Source organism: Cyanistes caeruleus, chromosome 28 (genome assembly GCF_971803275.1).
Source record: "Cyanistes caeruleus chromosome 28, bCyaCae1.hap1.1, whole genome shotgun sequence".
Classification (NCBI taxonomy): Eukaryota; Metazoa; Chordata; class Aves; order Passeriformes; family Paridae; genus Cyanistes; species Cyanistes caeruleus.
This window is the reverse complement of record NC_141728.1, coordinates 4,217,302-4,241,445: the sequence shown is the minus strand read 5'-3', so window position 1 is coordinate 4,241,445 and position 24,144 is coordinate 4,217,302. Positions and strand designations below refer to the sequence as shown.

Here is a 24,144-nt window from a genome sequence, read left to right as displayed (position 1 = left end):
TTGATATTGATCCTGAGCACCTCCTAAATCACTCTGAACAGATCTGGAAATAAAGTCCCCTTGATGGCTGACAATCCATCAGCCTTTGTCCCTAAAGCCCCCCATCTCAGGGCTGGGGTCGCATCCCAGCCCTGGCCCCCAGAGCAGCTGAGGAATGGAGCCACATCCAGGGGTGTCCCCAGGGCTCAGGGCTGGGGCCAGCTCAGTTCAATCTCTTTATTGCTGCTCTGGCCCAGGGCACCCAGGGCCCCCTCAGGCAGCTGCCAGGGGAGCCCAAGCTGGCTGGGAGTGTGGCTGTGCTGGAGGGCAGGAAGCTCTGCAGAGGGATCTGGGCAGGCTGGAGCCATGGGCCCAGGACAATTGGATGAGGTTCAGCAAGGCCAAGGGCCGCGTCCTGCCCTGGCCTCACAACCAGCCCAAATCCCTGGCCGTGCCCTGGCCCTGATCCCCACAGCCTGGCCTGTTCCCTTCATCCCTGCATTGCCAGGGACTCTGTGGGACACGGCAGCTCTGCTGTGCCCATGGAGGGAGCTCCAAGTGCCACCACTGCACTGGGAACCACAACTCAGCGCCTTTGTGTCCTTTGGGGCTCAGCAACTGGGGAGACTCAGAGGCACAGCAAGTTTCTCTTCATGGCCAACAGAACAAATGGAAACGTGATACAATTTGAAAAACATCAAAACTTTTCCCTCAGCAATGTGACACAACCCAGCAGCATCTGACGTGCCCACAATCCACCAGGGATATCCATACAAAACCATTTTTAGATAAAGACAAAGGGAATTGGAAGAGGCATGAACACAATTAAGACGTTTCATGATGAGTTATTTGAAGTTCTGAAAGACTGGGCAACTCCCTGGAGCTCCAAGTGTGAGGCGACTCAGTTGAGAGCCATTGGAATGCCCAGAGTGCGGCTAGAGGAGGAAGTCTGGGAGCAATGGGAAGGACACAGATGCAGTTGCTCTCGTGAAGAGATGTCCTTAGACACGGCCATTTAAACAGGAGAGATGGAAACTCGTGAATGAGGAAGAACATGAAATAAGAGACAGAATATTGGTAACACAAATTGAGGGGAAGATCAGTATTCCTTCTCTTGACATCGTACAATTCCAGGTGGGAAAACTTTGACATTATTTAGAAGTACTCAACTGACCCAGCTGATGAGATGTGCTCGTGCCCTCACAAGCTGCATGCCGCCGTTCCTCGGTAGGGCGGCCTAGCTCGAGGACGACACAGCGGCTCCCTCAAGCCCGCTCGGACCACATGCACACAGACACCAATGTGGTGGATGGCAAAATGGCGTTTTTTAGGAAGCTGTTCTGCTTCTTATTCCATAAGTTGGCAGCGTCACTTCTGCCTGCTCCCGTCAAGCACTGACCGGGACGAGAAGAAGGGTAGGAGGGAGAGAGGGGGGGGAGGCACGCCCTGTCTCCTCGTACAGCACGAAATCTTCCGATCGGTGAGTGTAACTCCCTGAACTTCTCCACATTTCCCCCCCTTCCCATGATGTATTAAAAACTATCTAAAGTGGTAAACTTTAAGAACTACAAAGGGGACTAAAATTAGCACTATAAATTGCAACAGGTAGCACTGTTATAAGAATTGGAACTGTTAGTTGCTGAAAGCCTAAAACACAGTTAAAAGGTGATGAATGTTCAAAACTTTTAAAACTGAAACTTCAAGTAACTGCTGGCATTGGACCAACATAACATTAACTGTTTCTAGGCGTCTTTTGATAAAAGCTGTTAGTTTGTTTAACACACAGGGTCCAAAAGTCAAACTAAGACTAGCATTGAAATAGGTCCAATCAGGGTGGATATTAGGGTGGTCCGCCACGGGGATGGGTTGAACCAGGATTCGAACCAGCTTTGTTGGGCTTCTCTCTCTGCCTTCTGTCAGGTCAGTCTTTCTCGTAGTTCCGCCATGGTGTCACTCACAACTCCGGTGTGGTGTGCATAGAAACAGCACTCTTCTTTCAGGGTGAGGCAGAGGCCTCCTTGCTGCATGAACAGAAGATCAAGACCCCGCCTGTTCTGTAAGACAACTTCAGAGAGTGAGGAGACTGATTTTTCTAGAAAGGATATAGATTTTTTGATCCTTTGCAGATATTCGTCTACAGTCATCTGTAATTGTGAAAGACTCCGACTCTGGGTTACCAGGGCTGAGACACCAGTGGCTGTGTCGGTCACTCCTAGTCTGAGCAACATTGCTATTGATAGTCCTGTTAGCAGCTCTCTTTTCTGAAGGTGGCTGGCCTGCTCAAGGTATTGGTTCATTTCTTCTCTGGAATGGTATAGGACCCTGGGGATGACAGCAGCTAGCACACAGAAGTCAGCCGAAGCGTTCAAGTTTTCGGTAAAAACACATGGGCTTTGCAGCCCAGTGCAGTGGCAAACCCATGTGCCGCACAAAGGGGCGATTGCCCATTTCTTGGATTTGTCTGTTTGTATGGTAGTTGCACAAACCTCTTCGTCAGCGGTGGTTGTTTCGCCCAAGCACACCCCCCGCCCGGTCATGCGACTAATAGTGATCCTACGAGATGGTGATCCGCCGCGGCATTGGAGCGGGGCCTGAGCGCTGGACCACAAAGGTAAACTGTTAAGAGCTACAGCCTCATAGAAGGGGGGTTGTGTATCATAGCATAGCCAACAAGACTGTGTAGCATTGGGGTTAGATTGATTTAAAGGCAAAAAGGTAGCGTCTAGCATTTGGTAAAGCGAATGAGAAGCGGTTGCTCTAGATTCGTTGGGAGAAGATTCCTGTGTAGGCAATGGGTACAAATTGTTGAATTGTGAGTTTTCTGACTGTACTACAATGTTGGGCCAACTGCTTTAGGCCTCACAATTGGGAGCCAGATAATTTGTACCACTTCGCCGGGATCTTTGCCTGGCTTATTCAAGAATACTGACCACATTCTTCCTGTGGTCCAACTTGCGTCGGTTGGCTGTAAGACCTGCATGATCATTCGATGACAGACCTTAGACCGGTCATCGTAAAAGCCATAAAACACCTGTCCTATGAAATTAAAACTAGGCTGCATACAGCCCATAGGACCCCAAGTTACCTGCAGAAATTCGTCTGCTCTTGGTGGTGCCCACCTGTTACTCAGGACTATTGTTTCACACCCCCAATAGCCGCAAAACCAATGTCCTAGCTGGTAACAATAGTCTTTGCCAGGCTTGGAGGCTGAACACCACACCAGTATGACTGCTACAGCTCAGAACAAGGATGGATGTCATGTGTTACCACGCTGGGGAAAATATCTCGAATGAGCACAGAAAAACTTGGGGTGCCTGCTGTAGTGACTTCTTGTATTACTCTATTGTTCACGGGATCGCGAAGAGCCCATCGGTATGGCTGATGGAAATTGGGATCAAACCTGGCTTGTGCCACAATCAGTGGCCACAGGACCAGGATTGCACAACAGTACCAGGGTTGCATGGATTTTACCAGGGGTGAACTCCAGGAAGTGGCCAGGGTGTTTGCAGGCTCGTTCTTCATTTTCTCCACTCTGGATTACAGGTTATAGCGGCATCCAAGGGAGTAGTCCTGTAAATAGGAACTCAACATTTCCATTAGCATCACCTTGTGTATTCAATTTAAGGTCTGGCTTAATGGATTTCAGAGGACACCATTTAATCTCTCCGTCTTTTTTAACGGCAGCATACCCATGTCTGGCTAGGACCAATTGCCACCCCCACTCCCATTGACCTAGCTCATTTTTGATGGTAACTAGCAGGCCTTCTAGCGCTTGGGTAGCCCAATGTTTCTGGGCAGGGCTACTTTTACTGTCTCCTCTAGAAAACTGATTTAATGCTAATAGGGCAGTGGCTAACAAGAATGCTTGATCTTTGGCCGGAATGGCGCTGGAAAAATTTTCTGACTTAGCCAGCACCTCTAGTTTTGTCTTCAGCATCTGGTTGGCACGCTCAACTATGGCTTGACCGGTGCTGTTATAAGGGATATCGTGGACTAAAGTGATGCCCCATTTAGAAGCAAACTCTTTCGTGGAACTAGAGACGAAATTTGTTCCATTATCAGTTTTTATACAGCTCGGGATGCCGAGCCGTGCCATGGCCGTCAGCCAATGTTGGATGGTCACTTGAGAGTTGCTTTTCTGGTGCTGCGTAGCCACGATCATTCCGCTATAGCTGTCAACGGTTACGGCTAGCCAGGCTTGGGGCTTCAGCAGTTAACAAAGTGTAAAATCAGTCTGCCACAGCGCTGAGGCCATGAGGCCTCTAGGGTTGATTCCACAGGACCATAGCAGTGCTTTTTGGCAATGGGGGCACGTGGCTATTATATGTTTCACGTCGGTGGCAGAAATTCCACATTTCTTGACTAGCACCTTGGCCCTGATGTGAAGTAATTCGTGAAGTTGGTGCGTGTCCTTGAGGGTCCACAACCCCTTGGTGGCAGAGTCCACTTTATCATTTCCGGCTTGAAAGAATCCTTTAATAGTGTCATGACTGCTAATGTGGATAACAGATATGGTGCCTTTCCTGGAATACAATGCTTTTTCCAGCATTATGGCGGTTGTGGACATTGCTACTCCTGGCCCTGACATGGACAAAGTTTGGCCACAGACATTGAATTGATGTTGAGGTGCTCAGTGGTGAACAGTCTGCATGCCAGGACCACGGCTGACGCCTCTAGCTGTTGAACTGAAAGATTATAATAAGTCATCTTTACGCAGTGCCACTGCTCTTTTGACTGCCACACTATGGCTGCGGTCGAGGTAGTTGAAGATGCATCAGTGAAAACCATTGGTCCTGGTAAGGGCCAGTCCTTGACTTTCTGTGGAAGGTCGATGTCTATGATTGTTAAAAACCGTGTCCAAGGTGGTTTGATGGCATACCGAATCTCCCCCCCAAATCCTGTAAGGGCTAGGGCAAAGCACTCTAATACCGCTGGTGACTGTGCTGGGATCTGTTTACAAACAGGTAGGTATATGGTGGATGGCTCAATACCAAGATGACTCAGAGCAAGTTTTCTGCCCTTTGCGACCAAATTAGCAAGGCGCTCAACTCCGGGGGAGAACGTGCATGATGGCTTTCCCAGCACTACCCATTGTATCGGCCGAGCCTTATTGGGGGGCCCTTGGGCTAATGCTCCCACTCCCCCTCCTGGGAAACGCTAGAAAGCGTGCTTAAGTGTATCTGTTGTTCGATGTAGTCTAGGGAGCTAGTTGCCTCTGGTGTCAAAGTTTTCCATTCCCATGGGTGCTTTCCTTTCAGGAGACCGCACAGAGGGGCCATGACCTTGGGGGGTACCAATACAATATTGCAGAGCCACTGTAAGGATCCTACTAATTGCTGCATGTCGTTGAGGGTTTGAATGTCTCTCTTGATTTTATCTGGGGGGAGGGGGTATGTAATAGTCTGTAATTCCGACCCCCAGAAAGGTCACACATGGTCCTCTTTTTATTTTGGCGGCAGCAATCCCGAATCCTTTCACTTCCAGTGCTGCTGAGATGGCTGAAATAAGTTGTTCTACTTGGGTCGCTGATGGGTGAGTGACTAGGATGTCATCCATATGTTGTATGATGGTTGCAGCTGGGTCACTACTCCAAACCAGTGTCAGCACTCGGTCAACTGTGATCTGGCAGATGGTGGACGAGTTGACCATACCTTGAGGTAACACTTTCCACTGGAAACGCAGGTTTGGACGCTGGCCATTTGGGAACATGATGGAGAAAGCAAACCGTTTCCTGTCTTCTTCATGCAGCGGTATCGAGAAAAAGCAGTCTTTAATGTCCAGCACTGCGCAGGGCTGTCCCTGCGGTATCATTGAATTCATAGGTAACAATGTCTGTACAGGGCCCATGGGTTCGATTGTTTTGTTTACTTCCCGTAAGTCATGCAACAGGCGAAAACCCTTGCCCGATCGCTTTGGGATGACAAAAACTGGGGTATTCCATGGGCTTGTGTAAGGCACGTTCAATATGATCATGTCGCAGCTCACGCTCAACTAACGTGAGAAGGGCAGTCATTCGAGGCTTGGAGAGGGGCCACTGCACGACTCACACTGGGTCAGACGACTTCCATGTCAGCTTGATTGGCGGGAGTGGGTCTTTGGCAGTGGCCCTTAAGATAAATTTGTCACCTTAACTCTCAGCTGGCTCAACGCATCTCTTCCTAGCAGGGGCGGAGTCTTTGGCAGGACATATGGGAAGATAGTGATGGTTTTTTCAGGCCCTTTCTCGGCGTGGATTGTAATTGCAATTAGCTGAACACTTTTCCGTGCCCAGGATGTACCCCCAACTCCACCCACCATAGCAGCCTCTTCTAATTCCCAGCATGTAGGCCAGTGGGTCTCTGAGATAACCGTGACATCTGCACCGGTGTCAATTAAAAATGGAACGCTGATGGTGACAAGGTTTGGGGAGTGTGTCCAAGGAGATGTAGGGATGTCATAAAGACACTAAATCCCCCAAACCACAGGAGGGTTATCACAGTTTACAGCCATGGCCACCCAGGGGCTGGGGTGTTGGGGGCTGGTCTAGCCTTTTGAGGCATGAAGGGGTCCGCCTGGGCCGCTGGCATCGCTGCAAAATTGGCTGCTTCTCATGGAGGCATTGGGTTTGGAAGATCCCCACCCCAGGGTGCGACGTAGTTGGGCCGCTTCACATTCCAAGTGGGAGGGGGCTGCACGCAGCCCGACTGCCCCCTCCCCTTCCTCCCCTTCCCGTTTCCTTGAAAATTGGAACTTCAGTCTTTAGCAAAATGACCCTTTTTCCCACAAGCCCAGCAAGGCCCCCTGGGTGGGGTCTGGCGGGGGGGATGTGAGGGGCATGTAGGAGGAGGTTTCCCTGATTGGGGACAGTTGATTGCAGCATGGCCCGACTGACCACAGTTAAAGCAAGCCATTACGTTAACGACTGCCGTCTGCACAGCTGCCTGAATTGTGGCGAGATGTTCTTCCCTCGCAACATGTTTGGTCATGTCGGCAACGCTGGCTCCGGCCGGTAGGACCGCAAAATTTCTTTGGCGGTTGAATTGCACTGTTGGCGAAGGCATTCTGCTACGACCGGGACTTTCACTTCAGCCGGCAGGGCCGAAGAGTCAACCGCTGCCTGCAAACGGTCTGAAAATTGAGTGAAACTTTCGCTCTTGCTCTGTCTTATAGTAGACCATGGGGATGGTTTGGCAACAACTCTGCAGGCTGAGCAGATAGCTTCTCTAGTGGCTCGGGTGGTTGCCATGATTCCTGGGCCCGCAGGCCCTCGGCTTGCACTTGGGGGGTGAGCATGTTTGGGTCCATGCCCATCAGGCACTGAAGGTTGGAGCCATGAAATGGGTGATCTGCTCCGGTTACTAAAGCTAGCTGCTTTTTTGCAATTTTCCTCCCACTCTTGCTTAAAAACAATCATCCCTGCCCCATCGAAAATCAATCTGCAAGTCTGTTTGATGTCAAAAGGTAACATGTCATCTCCCCTGAAAATGCCATCAATGAGGGTGGAGACCATTGCTGAATTAATTCCTTTGTCTGCAATAGCCTTAATGACAGCCTGTATGTCTTTGGAAATATGTTCTCTGATTTCCGCCTTGCCCTCCTAATCGGACCGGAAACGCCAGTTGGGCCAACAGGGCCCAATCGGCACAGGAGATTCTTATCTTTTTCCAATCAGTAAGGGGGTTTCCTATGATTCGCCCTTTACTCGCGGAGGTGAGGGGGAGTTGCCTCTTAACTCGATATGCCCTTGTTACTTCCCTCTCCGAATCAGAGCTTGCTGTGGACCCGCCATCTGACCACCCGCCCTGACTGGTGTCTGAGTCAGAACCGGAAGTCGACTGACTCGACATTTCCGGACTCCAGCATCTTTTTGTTGGGCTCCAGCCCTGCCTACCTCCCCTTTCGGGAGTGGAGCATTTCTTTTGCCTCGACTCGCCCCGCCTCCTGCTCACGGGGGTTCTGGCCATATAAAAGTATGTTTTTCAACGGGCACCCTGATTGGCTCTTTTTCTTTCACACGCATCCTCCCCCTTGGCCCAGCCGACCTCAGCGCCCCCCACCATGCAAATTTCCACCTCCAGTCGCTTGCGCAAGCTCGCGATGTCCATCGGTTCTGCCTCTCCCCCACCACCTGCTTTCTCACTCCGCCCTCCCTCTTGGTATTCGGCGCCATATTGTGGTGCGTAAGGCGGAAGCCTTTCTAAAACTTTTGACTCCAAGTCAGCTTTGGAGCGGCCAGCCTTGACAGCCTGATCGCCTCAAGGGGATCGAGCCTGTTCCGGCCCCATGGGAGTGCCAGGGCTTGGAGAGGGTATGGAGCACGCCTGCTCTTGCGAGGGCAGGGACTCAGTAGGATCACAGTCAGCTGCCTGCGTGGCTGCCCCAACCCCCAATTTTGGGGTGATTCGGAGGCACATTTGCACGGCCTTCCATGTTTCCTGTTCCTGCAAAGCTTTCTGCAATGCGTATACAACCCTCCCCCATGATTTGAGCGATTTCCCACTGCCCGAGGACATAGTGTCCTCTGCGAGGGCGTCAGTGCACTTTCTCCATACTTCAGGGTGGAGTAAATCCACCGGATCGATAGCTCCTACCTGCATCAATCTTGTAACTGCAAGGATAAAATCCTTGGGCTTGTAGTCGATCCCCCACTGCTTATGTACCTGAGTCACGACCTTCACGAGCGCCTCCATTGTCGCCGTGGGTCCGGGAGCATCCTCCCCTCCGGGCTGGTCCCACCGCTCCAGCCATCGTTCACTCGTCCAGGTGATTCCCGTCTCCTGGGTGATCGTCCTGGGTTTTGGCACCATTTGAAGCCATTAAACCAGCAGGGCGGCCTGGCTCGAGGACGACACAGCGGCTCCCTCAAGCCCGCTCGGACCGTATGCACACAGACACCAATGTGGTGGATGGAAATACGGCGTTTATTAGGAAGCTGTTCTGCTTCTTATTCCATAAGTTGGCAGCGCCACTTCTGCCTGCTCCCGTCAAGAACTGACTGAGACGAGAAGAAGGGTAGGAGGGAGAGAGGGGTGAGGGAGGCGCGCCCTTTCTCCTTGTACAGCACGAAATCATCGGATCGATGAGTCTTAACTCCCCGCAATTCCCCACAGCTGCAGGTCCCCTACAGCCCTGGAGGGCTCCTGTCCCATCTGCTCTGCTCCAGTCTCAAACAGGGACCAGCATTGTCCCAGCATCATCAGAGAGCTGAATGGGAAAGGATCTCAGCAAGTCTGCAGCCCAAGGTGTCAGCAAGAGGCCCAGAGCAGGTGGTTCAAGGCTTGATTTGGTGTGGATTGGCAAATGGCAAAGAACAGGGAGGGGGCAGCATGTCAGCACCTGGCTGAGGCTGTCCCCTCTTTCCCCTTGCCCCCATTGTCTTTTGTCTCTGGCCAGCCCCCGGTGAAGAGCCTGGCTCTGTGTTCTCCATCAGCTCCTGGGTGGCACTGCCAGGCTGGGATGAGGAGCCCCTGAGCCTTCCCTGCTGCGGGCTGGACAAGCCCAGCTCCCTCAGCCTCTCCTCACAGCCCAAGGGCTGCAGCCCCAGCTTGGAGGCCCTGGCGTGAGCCTGCTGCAGCTGCCAGACATCTTTCCTGCCCTGGGGAACCCAAGCCAGGCCCCAGGGACCGGGATCATGCATGTCCTTGATGTCCTGCTCACACAGCCCCGGCCCCTTGTCCCCGTGCCAGGCTCTGGGCTGGATCCTGTGCAACATCCTTAGGCTGTGGCTCCAGGAGCACCGGGGGGACAGCGGGGGACAGGGGACCCCACTGGGCATGGACAGTGTTGAACTTCTCTGGGGGGGTCAGTGTGAGGGGGGGCTGGGGCAGAGTGACCAACGCAGTGACCTCACACAGCCCCCTGTGATGTCACAGCCTGCTCTGTGACGTCACACAACTGCTCTGTGATGTCACAAACCACTCTGTGATGTCACACAGCCACACTGTAATGTCACATGTTACATGTAATGTAATGGTTCTGTGATGTCACAGCCTGGTCTATGATGTCACATCCAAATCTGTGATGTCACAGACATTTCTGTGATGTCAGATCTCCATCCTGTGATGTCACAGCCTGGCCTGTGACATCACACAACATGTCTCTGATGTCACAAACCACTCTTTGATGTCACAAAGCCACATTGTTATGTCACAGCGAATTCTGTGATGGCCTGCTCTGTGATGTCACACCTCCCCACTGTGATGTCACAGCCAGATTTGTGATGTCACATCCACCTCTGTGATGTCAAAGACAACTCTGTGATGTAACAGCCTACTCTGAGATGTCACATAACTGATGTCTGATGTCACAAATCACTCTGCGATGTCACAGAGCCACATTGTAATGTCACATCCTGCTCTATGATGTCACAGCCTGCTCTGTGACGTCACAGAACTGGTCTATGATATCACAAACCACTCTGTGATGTCCTACAGCCACATTGTAATGTCACAGCCACCTCTGTGACGTCACAACCTGCTCTGTGATGTCATAGCCAACACTGTGATGTCACAGAAATGGACTATGATGTCACAGCACATTCTGTGATGTCACAGCCAGACCTGTGATATCACAGCCTGCTCTATGATGTCAGATCTCTATCCTGTGATGACACAGCCTGTTCTGTGATGTCACAAACCCCTCTGTGATGTCACACATCCATATGGTGATGCCACAGCCAAATCGGTGATGTCACAACCTGCTCTGTGACGTCACACAAATCGTCTATGACGTCACAGTGTGTTCAGTGATGTCATAGCTAGCTCTGTGATGTCACAGTCATCTCTATAATGTCACAGGCTGCTCTATGATGTCAAACCTCCACCCTGTGATATCACAGCCTGCTCTGTGACATCACATCCAAATCTGTGATGTCACAGCCAGCTCTGTGACATCACAGCCTGCTCTGTGATGTCACACAACTGGTCTCTGATGTCACAAACCACTCTGTGATGTCACACAGACACATTGTAATGTCACAATCTGCTCTGTGACGTCACAACCGGCTCTGTGATGTCACAGCCATCTCTGTGAAGCCACTGCCTGCTCTGTGACGTCATACAATTGGTCTCTGATGTCACAAACCACTCTGTGATGTCACTCAGCCACATTGTAATGTCACAGTGAATTCTGTCATGTCACAGCACATTCTGTGATGTCACAGCCATTTCTGTGATGTCATAGCCTGCTCTGTGACATTACAGCCTGCTCTTTGATGTCATAGCCTCTTCTGTGATGTCACACTCTTTTATGTCACATAACTGGTCTGTGATGTCACAAACCACTCTATGATGTCACACAGCCACATTGTAATGTCACATCCTACTCTGTGATGTCACTGCCTGCTCTATGATGTCAGACCTCCACCCTGTGATGTCACAGCCTGCTCTGTAACCTCACAGCCTGCTCTGTGATGTCACACAACTGGTCTCTGATTTAACAAACCACTCTGTGATGTCACACAGCCTCATTGTAATGTCACAGTCTGCTCTGTGACGTCAGACCTCCACCCTGTGATGTCACAGCTAGATCTGTGATGTCACAGAGACAGCCCATGATGTCATAGCTGCTCAGTGACCTCACAGAACCCACTCTGTGATGTCACAGCCCACTCTGTCACCTCATGTCACCAGATGATCAATTGTCTACCCCAGGTGAGCACACACTGCTCCTTCTCCAAACTGTAGTGGTTTAGATTTGCCAATTTCTTTCTCCTGGCCAACGCACCAAATAAATGTTGTGATTGTAAAGCAGTAACTAAAAAAGCACTAGAAAACTTACTTATTTCTTGCTGTGAGATATGGATTAGAACAAGAGCAAAACAGGCTTAAAACTTAAAAGGAATAAAGAAAGTTTATTAACAAAACTACAAGAACAAGAAAACCAGAATAAACCTCCAGAAAACTCCTTTATCCCCCACTACCTAACCATTCCCTTGTTCATATAACAACATAGAGACAAACAACTTCGGAACTTTGGTGTTTAAAACAGTCCCAATTCCTGCTAGAGTCTTTTCATCAGTCTTTGCAGAGAAACAGAAATCTTCTTCTGCTAATTTATGGGGTTTCTCACGAGAAAACTATTTCCGTTATAGTTTTCTATTTCTTTGATGCCAGCTGCCTGGAAATCCTGTCCTCAGTTCACTCCTCCCATTTCACATGACTCTCAGGTGTGTATGGGTCAGTGAGTCTAGGGATGTCATTTTTAAAGATGAGTTATTCAAAGGCAAAAGTTCTCTTCATCTGTCTCTGTGAGTCTCCCTGGAAACAGTTTTCTCATTGCCCCTCAAGGCCTCAAATCTTCACTTCACTCTGTTCCAGCACCTCACTGGAACAGAGTTTTTGCTCAAAATCCACACTTTGAACTACTTTATTCCTCCCTATATTCTCTGTCATGAATTAAAGGAGTTTTTTCAGAACACTATTGTCTATCTCCATAGCTCATCTTATAGCTATCTTAAAGGTAAAGTCACCCCATGACACAAACCCACTGGCCCATGGACACCACACAATGCCCATGGTGGAAGGAGGGGAACTGGAAGTTCTCCAGCCTCAGTGTCCTGCCAGCTCAGCCAGGCCCACTGGAACATTGGGCTCCAGCCCCAGCAGGGACCAGCAGAGAGACCCCAGCACAGAAGAATGCATGTGGAAAGGGGAGGGGAAATATCTTCATCATTTTGGGCTCATGATTACCATATGTCTGTTTAGTCTGGGACAATCAATGAATGGGTGTGTGCAAAATACAGAATAGAAACAGAAACTTCCCTGTGCTCAGCATGCCCAGCTTTGGGAGGAGCTGTCCCCCCGAGCATCCGGCCACATCAAGAATGCTGCTTCTCAATGCTGCATTGGTGCTGAGCAGTTTTGATTTTAGGGAATTTTGGGCACACTCCCAGTGCCAAGGAAAGCTGTGTCTCCTGCTGTTCACAGACAGAGAAGGGCTGCTGGGAGATGTGGTGGTCAGAGGCTGCCTGGGGTACAGTGACCATGGAATCATCGAGTTTTCAATATTCTGGGACAGAAGGAGGGGCAGCAACAAAACTTCTACACTGGAATTGTGGAGGGAAAACTTTGGCCAATTCAGGATGCAGATTTGGGGAGAACTGAACCAGGTACTGATTTTTGTAAGGGAAACAGCCCTTAAAAACAAAGGGGTCCAGGAAGGATGGACACACCTCAAGAAAGTAAACTTAAGGGGGAAGGAGCAGCCTGTCCCTGTGTGCCAAAAGATGAATGAGTGAGGAAAATGCCTGGCCTGGCTGGGCATGGAGCTTTTTCCAGGAACTCAGGAAAGATCATGGACACATCACCTTTGGACAGGGAGGGGAGGAAACTCAGGAAATATTCAGGGATGTCTTTAGGTCATGCAGAAAGGAAATGAGAGAGGTGAAAGCTCAATTAGGACTTAACCTGGCAGCTTCTGTGAAGGATAACAAAAATAATGTTATCAATACATTAATTTCATTGGAGGTTAAGTAAGGACAACCCCCATTCCTTATTGGGGGGTATAAGTTTCCCAAAGATGAGGAAAAGGACTATTGGGATCAGAGCACACAGGGCCAACTGCGTGATGTTAGAAAAGGGATTTTATTGCATGGCCCATCAGTCTCAGGGAATGTTAAGACACTTAAGGTGTTACATTCAACACCATCACCTCAGAAACCACCAAAATTCTAGTTATAGTGTCTTTTATAAACTTTTTAACCAATCAAGAGGTCACACAAAAGCTCAGCAGCATCTTCATAAACCAATCATCAATTGCTTTGTCTCACACAATGCTGCTGCAATGTGTCTTTTCTTATCCAGCCATAGAACACTACAGAAACTTACATTGCTGTATCTGTAATTCCTTACTGACTTTAGAACAGGTTATATGTGAAACTTCAAAATCTCTATTATCTTACTTAACATATTTATTCACTTCTAGAAAGCATATTTCTAGTTTCTGAAAGCATGTTTCAAATATATTTCCACTTAAATTCCAAGCTCCTATTCTTCCTTCATGTTTGTACAGCTTCATTGTTGTAAAGCCCCAAGCCTTCCCCGTGGTCTCAGGTCAAACTCTGTGTCCACCTCTGTCTCTGGGCCTGTATGCTCAAGGCCCTGAGAGCTCTCTGTGCCTGCATTTCCCACACAGCCCAGCTTGGGCTCCCCTGGCAGCTGCCTGAGGGTGCCCTGGGTGCCCTGGGCCAGAGCAGCAATAAAGAGATTGAACTGAGCTGGCCCCAGCCCTGAGCCCTGGGGACACCCCTGGATGTGGCTCCATTCCCCAGCACTCCTCGGGCCTGCCCATCCAGACAGATTTTGAGCCGGGGAACAGATGCTGCAGAGGCTGTTGGATCAAGTTCCTGGGAGCAATCCCAGCAGTTTGGGATTAGTGCAGCTGTGGCTCTGCACAAGAGAGCTCTTCAGCCACTTTCTCTCTTTTCCTCCCACTGGCCATGGAGGCAGCTCGTGCCTTCAGCGTGTGCCTCGTGTGTGCAAAGAGCAAATCTGGGCAGAATCGGGGCACGGAAGCTCTGGGGCATCTTGGCACCTGTGCTGGGCACAGAAGGTGTTTTCCATTGCACTGAGACTGTCTGCTGTGCAAAGTGGATTGAATATCCAGCAGAGGAATGACTTTTGTTTGGATGGAGCTGTGCCTTCCCTTGCTTTGTTTGCTGACAAGGAATGAACATCCCTCTGTGTCTGGGGCAGCTCCTTCTGCAAGGAAAGCAGGTGGGAGTTGGAGCCAAGGAGCTGAAAGCTGCAGGCACAGCCTGGAGGGGAGGGAGCTCAGATTTGCACAAGGCTGCTCTGAGTGCCAGGGCTTGGATGAGGGAATTGGTGGCGTGGGGGTAGGGACAAAGTCTGATGGATTGTCAGCCATGAAGGGTCTTGATTTTCAGATCTATTCGGAGTGCAGGAGGAGGTGCTGGGGATCAATATCAACTGGGGATTGCTGATATCAGTGTGTAAACAGGAAAAGAATAAATGGGAAAAAATCCTTCTCTCTTTTTTTTTTTTTTAAAATGAAATATGTTGTTACAAATGGAGTGAACACTTATCCAAGTCTTCCTTATGCTCAGGTTTCTGGCAGTAGCTCTGTTTCAGGCCACCTGCATCTTAAACTGCTCTTGCTCCCAAGTTCTTTAGAATGGCCCATTAGGTCTATTAGAAAATGAATTATTTACTGAATGGACTCCAGATGAACAGACAAGAGACTTTAAACAGACTGTTTCCTCCACAGGATAACCCAAAGAAGTGCTAGTGGATACAAACCCAGTGCACAATCAAGTTCCCTATATTACAGCTCGTGAAGAGCTGGCACAGATTAGGAGTCAATGGAACTCAGCACCCAATTGATGGTGGAGCACACCTGGAGCCCTTTCTTTCCCTCAGCTTCCAGAAAGGAAGCACCAAGATGCATCCAGGCTTGGCACAGAAGCCCTGCCCGTTTCCAGGGGCGATGCAGAAGAGTTGTGCTTTGTGCAAGTTTTGTGTAGCTTTTCTAGTTTGTAAAGTGAAGTGTGTGTCAGTCCAGAATCCAAGGCTCATCTCCCTTCAGGCTGCTCTCAAGGCAAGATGTTTCTGGGCAGCTGGGAACTGCAGCTCCCTGGCAGCAGAGAGAAGTCAGGACAGGACAGATGTGCGGCCTGGGTTATCTCCCCAGTTGCTGTGAGGGGGAGATGCCCTGAGTTATGGCCCCAGCTGCTGGACAGAGCAGAGGAGCCCTTCTGTGGCCCAGGGGAAGTCCTGCTCCAGGAACCTCCTGGAACCAAGGGGCCCTTGTGACATTGGGATGCCTGATGGAGCCAAGGGACCATGGTGACACCAATGAACCTCCTGGAACCAAGGGGCCCTTGTGACACTTTGGAACTACAGAGACCATTGCTGAGGACGGAACCTCATGGAACCAAAAGCCCATTGTGACAGATCAGGGCCTGGGGGAACCAAAAAGAGCATTGTGACACCGTGGGGCTCCATGGAGCCAAATATCCACTGGGACAGTGCAGAACATCCTGGAACCCAGGGGCCTCTGTGACACTGCAGGGCCTCAGTCAAGGAGTGCAAAGGTCTCAAACATTCCTTGCAGGGTTCTGCCTTGGGGAAGGGGAACCTCCTTGGTGGCACCTTGGGCTGGCACACACTTGAGGAGTGCGTCTGTTTTCAACAATGGAGCTTAGGAGTGTCAGATTGCTTAAAAAAAAAAAAAGGGAAAAACCTCCCTTTCCTGAGTGCTGGCAGCTCTCCAAGCAAAGCAGGTCCCAGGTGAGGGAGGACAGAGAGGATGGGCTTGGGGAATGTGGAGCAAGGTTGTCCACACTGGCTCACACCTTTTCCTGGGGTGACTTTTTGATACTTGTATCCCCAGTTGTCTGGTTTATTTTATATATTAAGTTCTGCACCTTTAAGACTGGCTCTGAGAGCAAAGGGGAGCAAGAAGAAACGCTCAGGTTTTGTTAAAAAAAATCATCACTCCCCCACACCTGGCTCCTGGACTGTGGTATCTGCAGAATGGATACACTGCAGGACAGAGCTTCTCTCTGGTTTTTAGTTAGATTTAGCTAGCTGAGGCAGAGGAGTTCCCTGGATCTTTGTTTCCTTTCCTGGATCTGTGCAAACCTGCTCTGGACTGAAAAACACCCAGACAAACCCCGGGAGCTCACGCCTGTGGCCCACCGGGGCCTGGGCCTCGGCACTTTCCAGCGCTGGAGGGACTGATAAGAACCTGAGCGAGCCGAGCTACACCACATGAAAAGGACTTTTCTTCCTGGATTTGCCATCCCATCAAACAGCGAGAGGTTTTATTATTTAATATTATTCAATTTCTGTTAAATAAACAGCTTTTTCCATTACTCTCCAAGAAATTTTTTTTCCTTTCTCAGACCAATTAGGTGGGGGAGGGGTCATTTGAATATTTTCTTCCCTGGAAAAACCCCCTTTTGAAGTTTTTCTCCCAAATTTGCCCTAAACTAGGACAAATACAGTTCTTGGCGCCCAGTTCATGGGAAGAGAAAGTGTAAAAACCTGTACTGATTACTGATTGTATTTTGGTTGTACTGACTCTGTATTGGGATAAAGCAGTCAGTAGCCGTGTTGTTTGGATGCATAATATCTCTCAGGGTGGAGGCCTTCACGTGGATCTGGTACCTAGAATTTTTTGAGATTTTAATACCTGTCTTTTGCCTCTTTTACAGTAGAGGGGCACAGATTAGAATGGTTATTGTACTGGGCTTGGTGATAATTATTTATAGGAAGTTGATAAAACTACTGAAGTTTCTGCCAGGTATGTTTGGCTTCTGGTTTCTTCGCCTGACCCTGCCTCCCAGTCCCAGTAGCACATTTTGGGAGTTTATTGGTAATTGCACCCAGTTTGTTAGAGGAAGAGCAGGGGATGAGGCTTTTCAGGCTTTTCTTTCCTTCTTCTCCTTTGAATCTGTTATGTTTCTGAAATTGGAAATACCCAGTTTCCCCTGAGTGTTAAGGATACCACTTTCCTGCTCACTTTCCTGGTAGTTCAGCTGTTGAGCTTCCTCTATATGGTCTGTAACTTCTCTAGAGTGAGGGCTGAGATATCCAGAGGAGCCAACGAGACCCCTGCCCCAGAAGTAGACTCAGGTGTGGGAAATCCTGAGTGGTGTAGAGAATGGGAGAGAATGGGCCGGACTCTGAAGAAATTTTCTGATCCCCCAGCCTGGGAATTTTCACGTGAACAAATTCAGAACCCAGCTGAAATAGGGAAATATCTGGAAGAGAATTGCTATGATGATTCTAAGGAGAAAAATCTCATTGCAATAAGTTGGGCCCTAGCGTATGCTTATTGCACGGTGCTAGATATTGTAGGGCAGGCAGATAAATCAGCAGCTACCCCAGTGACTCAGGCTAAACCAGACAGTGAGCCCAAGCCAGCAGCCAAACCAGACAGTGAGCCTAAGCCAGCAGCTAAACCAGACAGTGAGCCTAAGCCAGTGTCTGCTGCTCCTACCACGAGAAGCATGAAATTCAAAACCAAAACCCATCGGCCAGTAGATGATGATAATGGTGATGTGGGGGAAGGACCCTCAAGACCAGCAACTGACCAAAAATCAGAAGGCACTGGTGAGCCCTTCTCCCTGAAGGACCTTCGTGGCCTGAGAAAGGAATACACTCGACGACCTGATGAGTCTATAATTAGTTGGTTAGTCCATCAGTGGGATGCTGCAGGTGAGGCTGCAGTTCTGGATGGCACTGAAGCGAGGCATCTGGGGTCCCTGTCACACGATCCGGTTATCGACCAAGGAATGATGAGGGGGGCTGACCCTTAGAGTCTCTGGAACGGGTCCTGAGAAGTGTGGCACAAAGATATCTGTCTGCAGATGATCTCTATATACAGCAAACTCGTTGGAAGACCATAGAACAAGGGATTCAGTGCTTGAGAGAAATGGCAATAGTAGAGATTGTCTTCGTGGGTGACTTAGGTACTAGAAATCCAGACTTGGTGCCATGCACATTTGTGATGTGGCGAAAACTTGCTCGACTTGGGCCACAAGAATACGCTTCTGCTTTAGCAACAATGAAGCAGGATGACAGGGAGGAGACCATGCTGGATATGGCGAAGAAGCTCTGAGCATATGCAGAGACCGTGCATGGCCCCATAAAGGCAACAATTGCAGCTGTGGGAACACGTATGCAAAACTTCCAAGACAAAATGGAGGAGAAATTCAAGAAACTCAGGGAGGACCTTCTTCCAGTCTCAGCAGTACAGACCAGGAGCCCTGGTACACAAAGCAGAAGTTCTCCAGATAAAGAAAAAAAGCTATGAGCTGAGCTGTGGTTTTTCCTGCGTGACTGTAGAGAAAACATAAAAAAAAAAGATAAAAAATCTACTGCTGCTCTGGCAAAAAGGATGCTTGAATTAAAAAACAGCAAAACTCAGAGAAGATATTTCACCAAAAAAAAAACCGCTCCAGTAGCCTGTAGTCAAACTTCCAAGTATGATGATGATGATGATGATGATGATGATGATGATGATGATGATGATGACATGTCTGATTCCCTTGAAGGAACATCCAAGACATATACCCAGGGAAAGAAGGATAACCAGGCTTAGAGGGGCCCTGCCTCTAGCCCGGCAGAGGCTAGGGAAAACCGTGTCTTTTGGACTGTGTGGATTCATTGGCCTGGCACATCAGAACCATGAAAATATGAGGCCTTGGTGGACACTGGTGCACAGTGCACGCTAATGCCATCAAGACATGTGTGGGCAGAATCTGTTTCTATTGCTGGTGTGACAGGGGGATCACAGGACTTGACTTTAGTGGAAGCTGATGTGAGCCTGACTGGAAATGAGTGGAAGAAACACCCCATTGTGACAGGCCCCAAGGCCCCATGCATTTTGGGCATAGACTTCCTAAAAGCGGGTATTTTAAGGACCCAAAGGGACTTAGGTGGGCATTTGGGATAGCAGCTGTAGAGACAGAGGGCATCAAGCAATTGAACACCTTTCCTGGACCGTCAGAGAACCCATCTGCAGTAGGACTCCTGAAGGTGGAAGAACAGCGAGTACCAATTGCCACCTCGACCGTGCACCGCCGACAGTATAGGACAAATTGAGATGCTGTGATCCCCATCCACTAGATGATCCCAGAACTAGAGAGCCAAGGGGTGGTCAGCAAAACCCACTCACCCTTCAACAGCCCCATCTGGCCTGTGCACAAGTCTGACAGAGAATGGAGATTGACTGTGGACTATCGTGCATTGAATGAAGTGACTCCACCGCTGAGCGCTGCCGTGCCGGACATGCTGGAGCTCCAGTACGAGCTGGAGTCCAAGGCAGCGAAGTGCTACGCCACTATTGACATTGCCAATGCATTTTTCTCCATTCCCCTGGCAGCAGAATGCAGGCCTCAGTTTGCCTTCACGTGGAGGGGAGTGCAGTACACCTGGAACCGACTGGCCCAGGGGTGGAAGCACAGCCCCACCATCTGCCATGGACTGATCCAGGCTGCCCTGGAAAAGGGTGAGGCTCCAGAACATCTACAGTACATAGATGACATCATTGATTAGAGAAATACGGCTGCAGAAGTGTTTGAGAAAGGAGAGAAAATCATCCAGGTTCTCTGGAAGCTGGTTTCGCCATCAAGAAGAGCAAAGTTAAGAGACCAGCTCATGAGATCCAGTTCCTGGGAGTAAAGTGGCAAGACGGACGGCGTCAGATTCCTACTGATGTCATCAACAAGATCACTGCAATGTTTCCACCAGCCAGCAAGAAGGAAACACAAACTTTCCTAGGTGCCATAGGTTTTTGGAGGATGCACATTCCTGAGTACAGCCAGATCGTGAGCCCTCTCTACCTGGTCACCCGAAAAAAGAATGATTTCCATTGGGGCCCTGAACAACAAAAGGCCTTTGCCTAAATTAAGCAGGAGATCACTCATGAAGTAGCCCTTGGCCCAGTCAGAACAAGACCAGATGTGAAGAACGTGCTCTACTCTGCAGCCGGGAACAATGGCTTGTTCTGGAGCCTTTGGCAGAAAGTGCCTGGGGAGACTCGAGGCCGACCACTGGGATTCTGGAGCCGAGGCTACAGAGGGTCTGAAGCCAACTACACTCCCACAGAGAAGGAAATCTTAGCTGCCTATGAAGGAGTTCAAGCTGCCTCTGAAGAGATTGGCACAGAAGCACAACTCCTTAACTCATCCTTAAAATAAAACCCCTTAGCTCATGGCCCATGAACACACCTCAGAGTGGTGTGAAAATGGGAGGAGAGGGCAGAGTTTGTGCCCGGGTGACTGCCGTTTGTAGAAATGAAAAGCAACAAGAAAACTGCTTCTTGTGGAGAACTCTCCATGGCATGACAAGAGAAAACTCCTCTCCCTGGACAGACTGATGAAAAGACTATTGTATAGCTGGCACTGCTTTAACATCCCAGGTTTTGTCTCTGTCGTGTCACTTGGGAAAGGAAAAGTTGGGTCTGGGGGGAGGAAAAGTTTCTGGAACTTTTATTCTTGTTTCTTATTCTTGTAGACCTGATCATAAAGTTCTTTTTATTTAAATTTTAAGCCTGATTTGCCCTTCTCCTAATCCATATCTCACAGAAAGAAGGAAGTAATCAACTGATTTTAGCTAGAGCTAAACCCCACCACCCTCAGCCACTCCTGACAGGACTTGTGCTCCAGACCCCTCAGCAGCCTTGTTGCCCTTCTCTGGACACGCTCCAGCCCCTCCATGGCCTTCCTCAATTGGGGGCCCAGCACTGGACACAGCACTCGAGGTGTGGCCTCAGCAGTGCCCAGCACAGGGGAAGAATCCCTGCCCTGCTCCTGCTGGCCACACCATTCCTGATGCAGGCCAGGGGCCATTGGCCTTCTTGACAACCTAGGCACACTGCTGCCTCATGTCCAGCCTGCTGTCCATCAGTGGCCCAGCTCCCTTTCTGCCTGGTCGCTGTCCAGCCACTCTGGCCCCAGCCTGGAGCACTGCAGGCCTTGTTGTGGCCAAAGTGCAGGAGCCGGCACTTGGTCTTGTTCAACCTCACCTTGTTGGCTTTGGGCCCTGCATCCAGCCTGTCCAGCTCCCTGTGCAGAGCCCTCCTGCCCTCCAGCACATCCACACTCCCAGCCAGCTTGGTGTCAGAATGGTTCCATGAGGCCCTGCAGTGTCACAATGGTCTCCACGGTTCCATGACACTCCGTGGAGTCACAGTGGATCCTTGGTGCTTTGGGCCTCAATTGGATGATGATTTTGTGAACCCTGCCTTTTACCCTGCCCAGGATATCTCTGATTAGCTGATGCTTTGGACCCTCCCTTTGAACCACCTCCCTATTTCAGCTGTTGCACGCTCACATTTTCTGTCTTTTGCCCCCAACATTCCCCAGAGCAATAAATCCTCTGTTATCCCATGCAAAAGACCTCCCTCTTGTCCTTGCCCCCTCAGAGCAGAGTGACAGCTAAAACCCGTAGAGTACTCTAGTCACAGCTGGGCTCATCCTGCTCCTGGGGTGTGACCCACTCCTGTGCAGGCCCAAGTGACAGAGCCAGATCAGCTCCCGTGAGATGTGATATATTATCCTTCACAGAAGCAGCAACGTTAAGCTCTCATTCAGCTTTCACCTCTCTTCTTTTCTTTCTGCAGGACCTAACGACATCCTTAAACATTTCCTGAGTTGCCTGTCCCTGTGTCCAAAGGTGATGCACCCTCATCTTTTTCCTGTGTCCCTGCAAAAGCTCCCTGCCCAGCCAGGCCAGGCATTTTCCTCACTAGCTCACTCTGGTGTTGGAGTCTGAGATACAGAGTGTGTGCCCTTGTTTCTAATACTTAGTTCTAGGATTCAAAGAAACACTGAATTTCATATAACATGAAATTCATGAGCATGTTTTCATGGTGATACATGAAAACAAATGTTAAAGCTAGATAGGAAAAGTATAAGTGTGTAGATTAGAAAGTTTCTTAAATCACTGGGTGAAAAAGTAGTTTAGAGAACAGGAGACAAGATGCAGGATTTAGGGTGTTGTCTCTTGTCCTTCTCCTTTCTTCTTCATGTTCTTCTCTTAAGGGTTTTTGGGTAGTAGTAAGTGATTGGGTAAAAAATGTCACAGTGCAGCGCACAGGTGTTGGGTCTTTGGGTCACTAAGAAAAATAATTTAGTTGGCATCTGTTAATTGGGTAAATGGACCTGAAGAGGATCTTTGTTAGCCATTTTACCCCTTTTCTATCATAGTGCACATAGCTCCTTGTACCTTGCAATGCTGATAAAAGAAGAATAAACAACTGAGACCGAACAAGAGAAAACTGCCTCCCTCTCCTCAATCTTCAGTTGAAAGGGAAAAAGAACCTAATCTAAAAGTCCCTAACGAGACACCCAACAGCAAGGGTTCTCTCAGCTGCAGATGGCGATGGATGAGGACCTGCAGAGGATTGAAAGATCCATCTTTCTTTTAGAGAAGTCTCTGTCCTCACTCTCTGAGGTTGTCTTACAAAATAGATGTGGGCTAGATCTTCTGCTAATGCAGCAAGGAGGCCTCTGTGCCGCCCTGAAAGAAGAGTGCTGCTTTTATGCTGATCACACTGGAGCGGTCAGAGATTCTATGGCTGAACTGAGGGAAAGATTAGCCCAGAGAAAGAGAGATAGAGAGGCTCAACAAGGGTGCTTCGAATCGCTGTTTAACTAGTCTCCGTGGCTGACCAGCCTGGTGTCCACTCTGATCGGGCCAATCGTAATGATCTTACTGGTGCTAAACTTTGGACCATGTTTTAAATGAGCTTGTGTCTTTTGTCAAGAGCCAACTAGAGAGGGTCAACATCCTGTTTGTAGAAAGACAGCAGATGCTCCAAGAATGCACTTGGTCACCTCCTGTGCCTTATTGTTTGTTAATGAAACACTGCGGTGTCTATTTAATAAGTATTTAACCTTTTTACTTAAGTATAGTGCACCTTATATTTTTACTCACGTCTATTATATCTACTTTTAAAACTTTTCATAATATAGATAAATTAGATAAAATTATTAAAAACAGATAACGTTAGAACTTAGAAGACTAATACAACTCATATTCTAGAAAATTTAGTTAAGCATTAGGAGGGGTGGAAATGTGGTCAGCTAGGGCCCGGCGGTCGGAAGATATCGGGATGTAATGGAAAGATGGAGTCACCCCCCTCCTCCATAGTTTATGGTAATGACCCCCGTAATTAGCCAATAGCACTTAGCTGTGATGAAAGCAGATGGGAGTGACACTGTGAACCTAGGTTATAAAGTGTCAAATTCTTCACCAATAAATGCCATTTTTGCCATCCATCACATTGGTGTTGGGTGCAAATGGACCGAGTGACCTGGGATTGGTCACCGTGCCATTCCTGAACCAAAGATAGAGCAATCTCTCTTTCCTGGAAGGTGTTCAGCTTTTAACAAACTAGTTTTGCTGAAAATGAGCCCAGGCAGTGCTGAGTTAGAGCATTTGATCAAACTCCCAGAGTATCCTCACATCTGTTTGGACACAATTTCTCTTTGTTTTTTCATGGTGAATGCTTTCTCCTGCCCCGCTGCCTCCTGCTTGGAGTTGTACGCGCAGCAGAGTCCCAGAGTTTTCTCAGCAGGCCTGTGCAGCGAGTTCTGAGCCAACGTGTGGCTCTGCTGCCATCCCAAATCTGCGCTTCCCTTGCCCAGCCTGAGCGCAAGTGGGGCATGTGCTGGGCGTGGCTGGAGATTTTCATCACCAAAATCCTCCAGCG

The 24,144-nt window shown here is 49.2% G+C and overlaps 3 protein-coding genes across 4 annotated transcripts in view; 1 reads left to right on the top strand and 2 right to left on the bottom strand.

Moving 5' to 3' along the window:
* Window positions 1-21,578, bottom strand: part of LOC147649075 (uncharacterized) — a 165,466-nt gene extending 143,888 nt beyond the window's left edge. Inside the window, exon 1 of the mRNA XM_086864975.1 lies at window positions 21,454-21,578. The gene's annotated coding sequence lies outside the window, so the exon portion shown is untranslated. The remainder of the gene's footprint in view (window positions 1-21,453) is intronic.
* The window catches only part of LOC111944392 (uncharacterized), a 132,523-nt gene that overhangs the window by 29,240 nt on the left and 79,139 nt on the right, over window positions 1-24,144 (top strand). The gene's annotated exons all lie outside the window — the stretch shown is intronic.
* Window positions 1-24,144, bottom strand: part of LOC147649073 (uncharacterized) — a 219,371-nt gene that overhangs the window by 136,627 nt on the left and 58,600 nt on the right. The window lies entirely within an intron of this gene.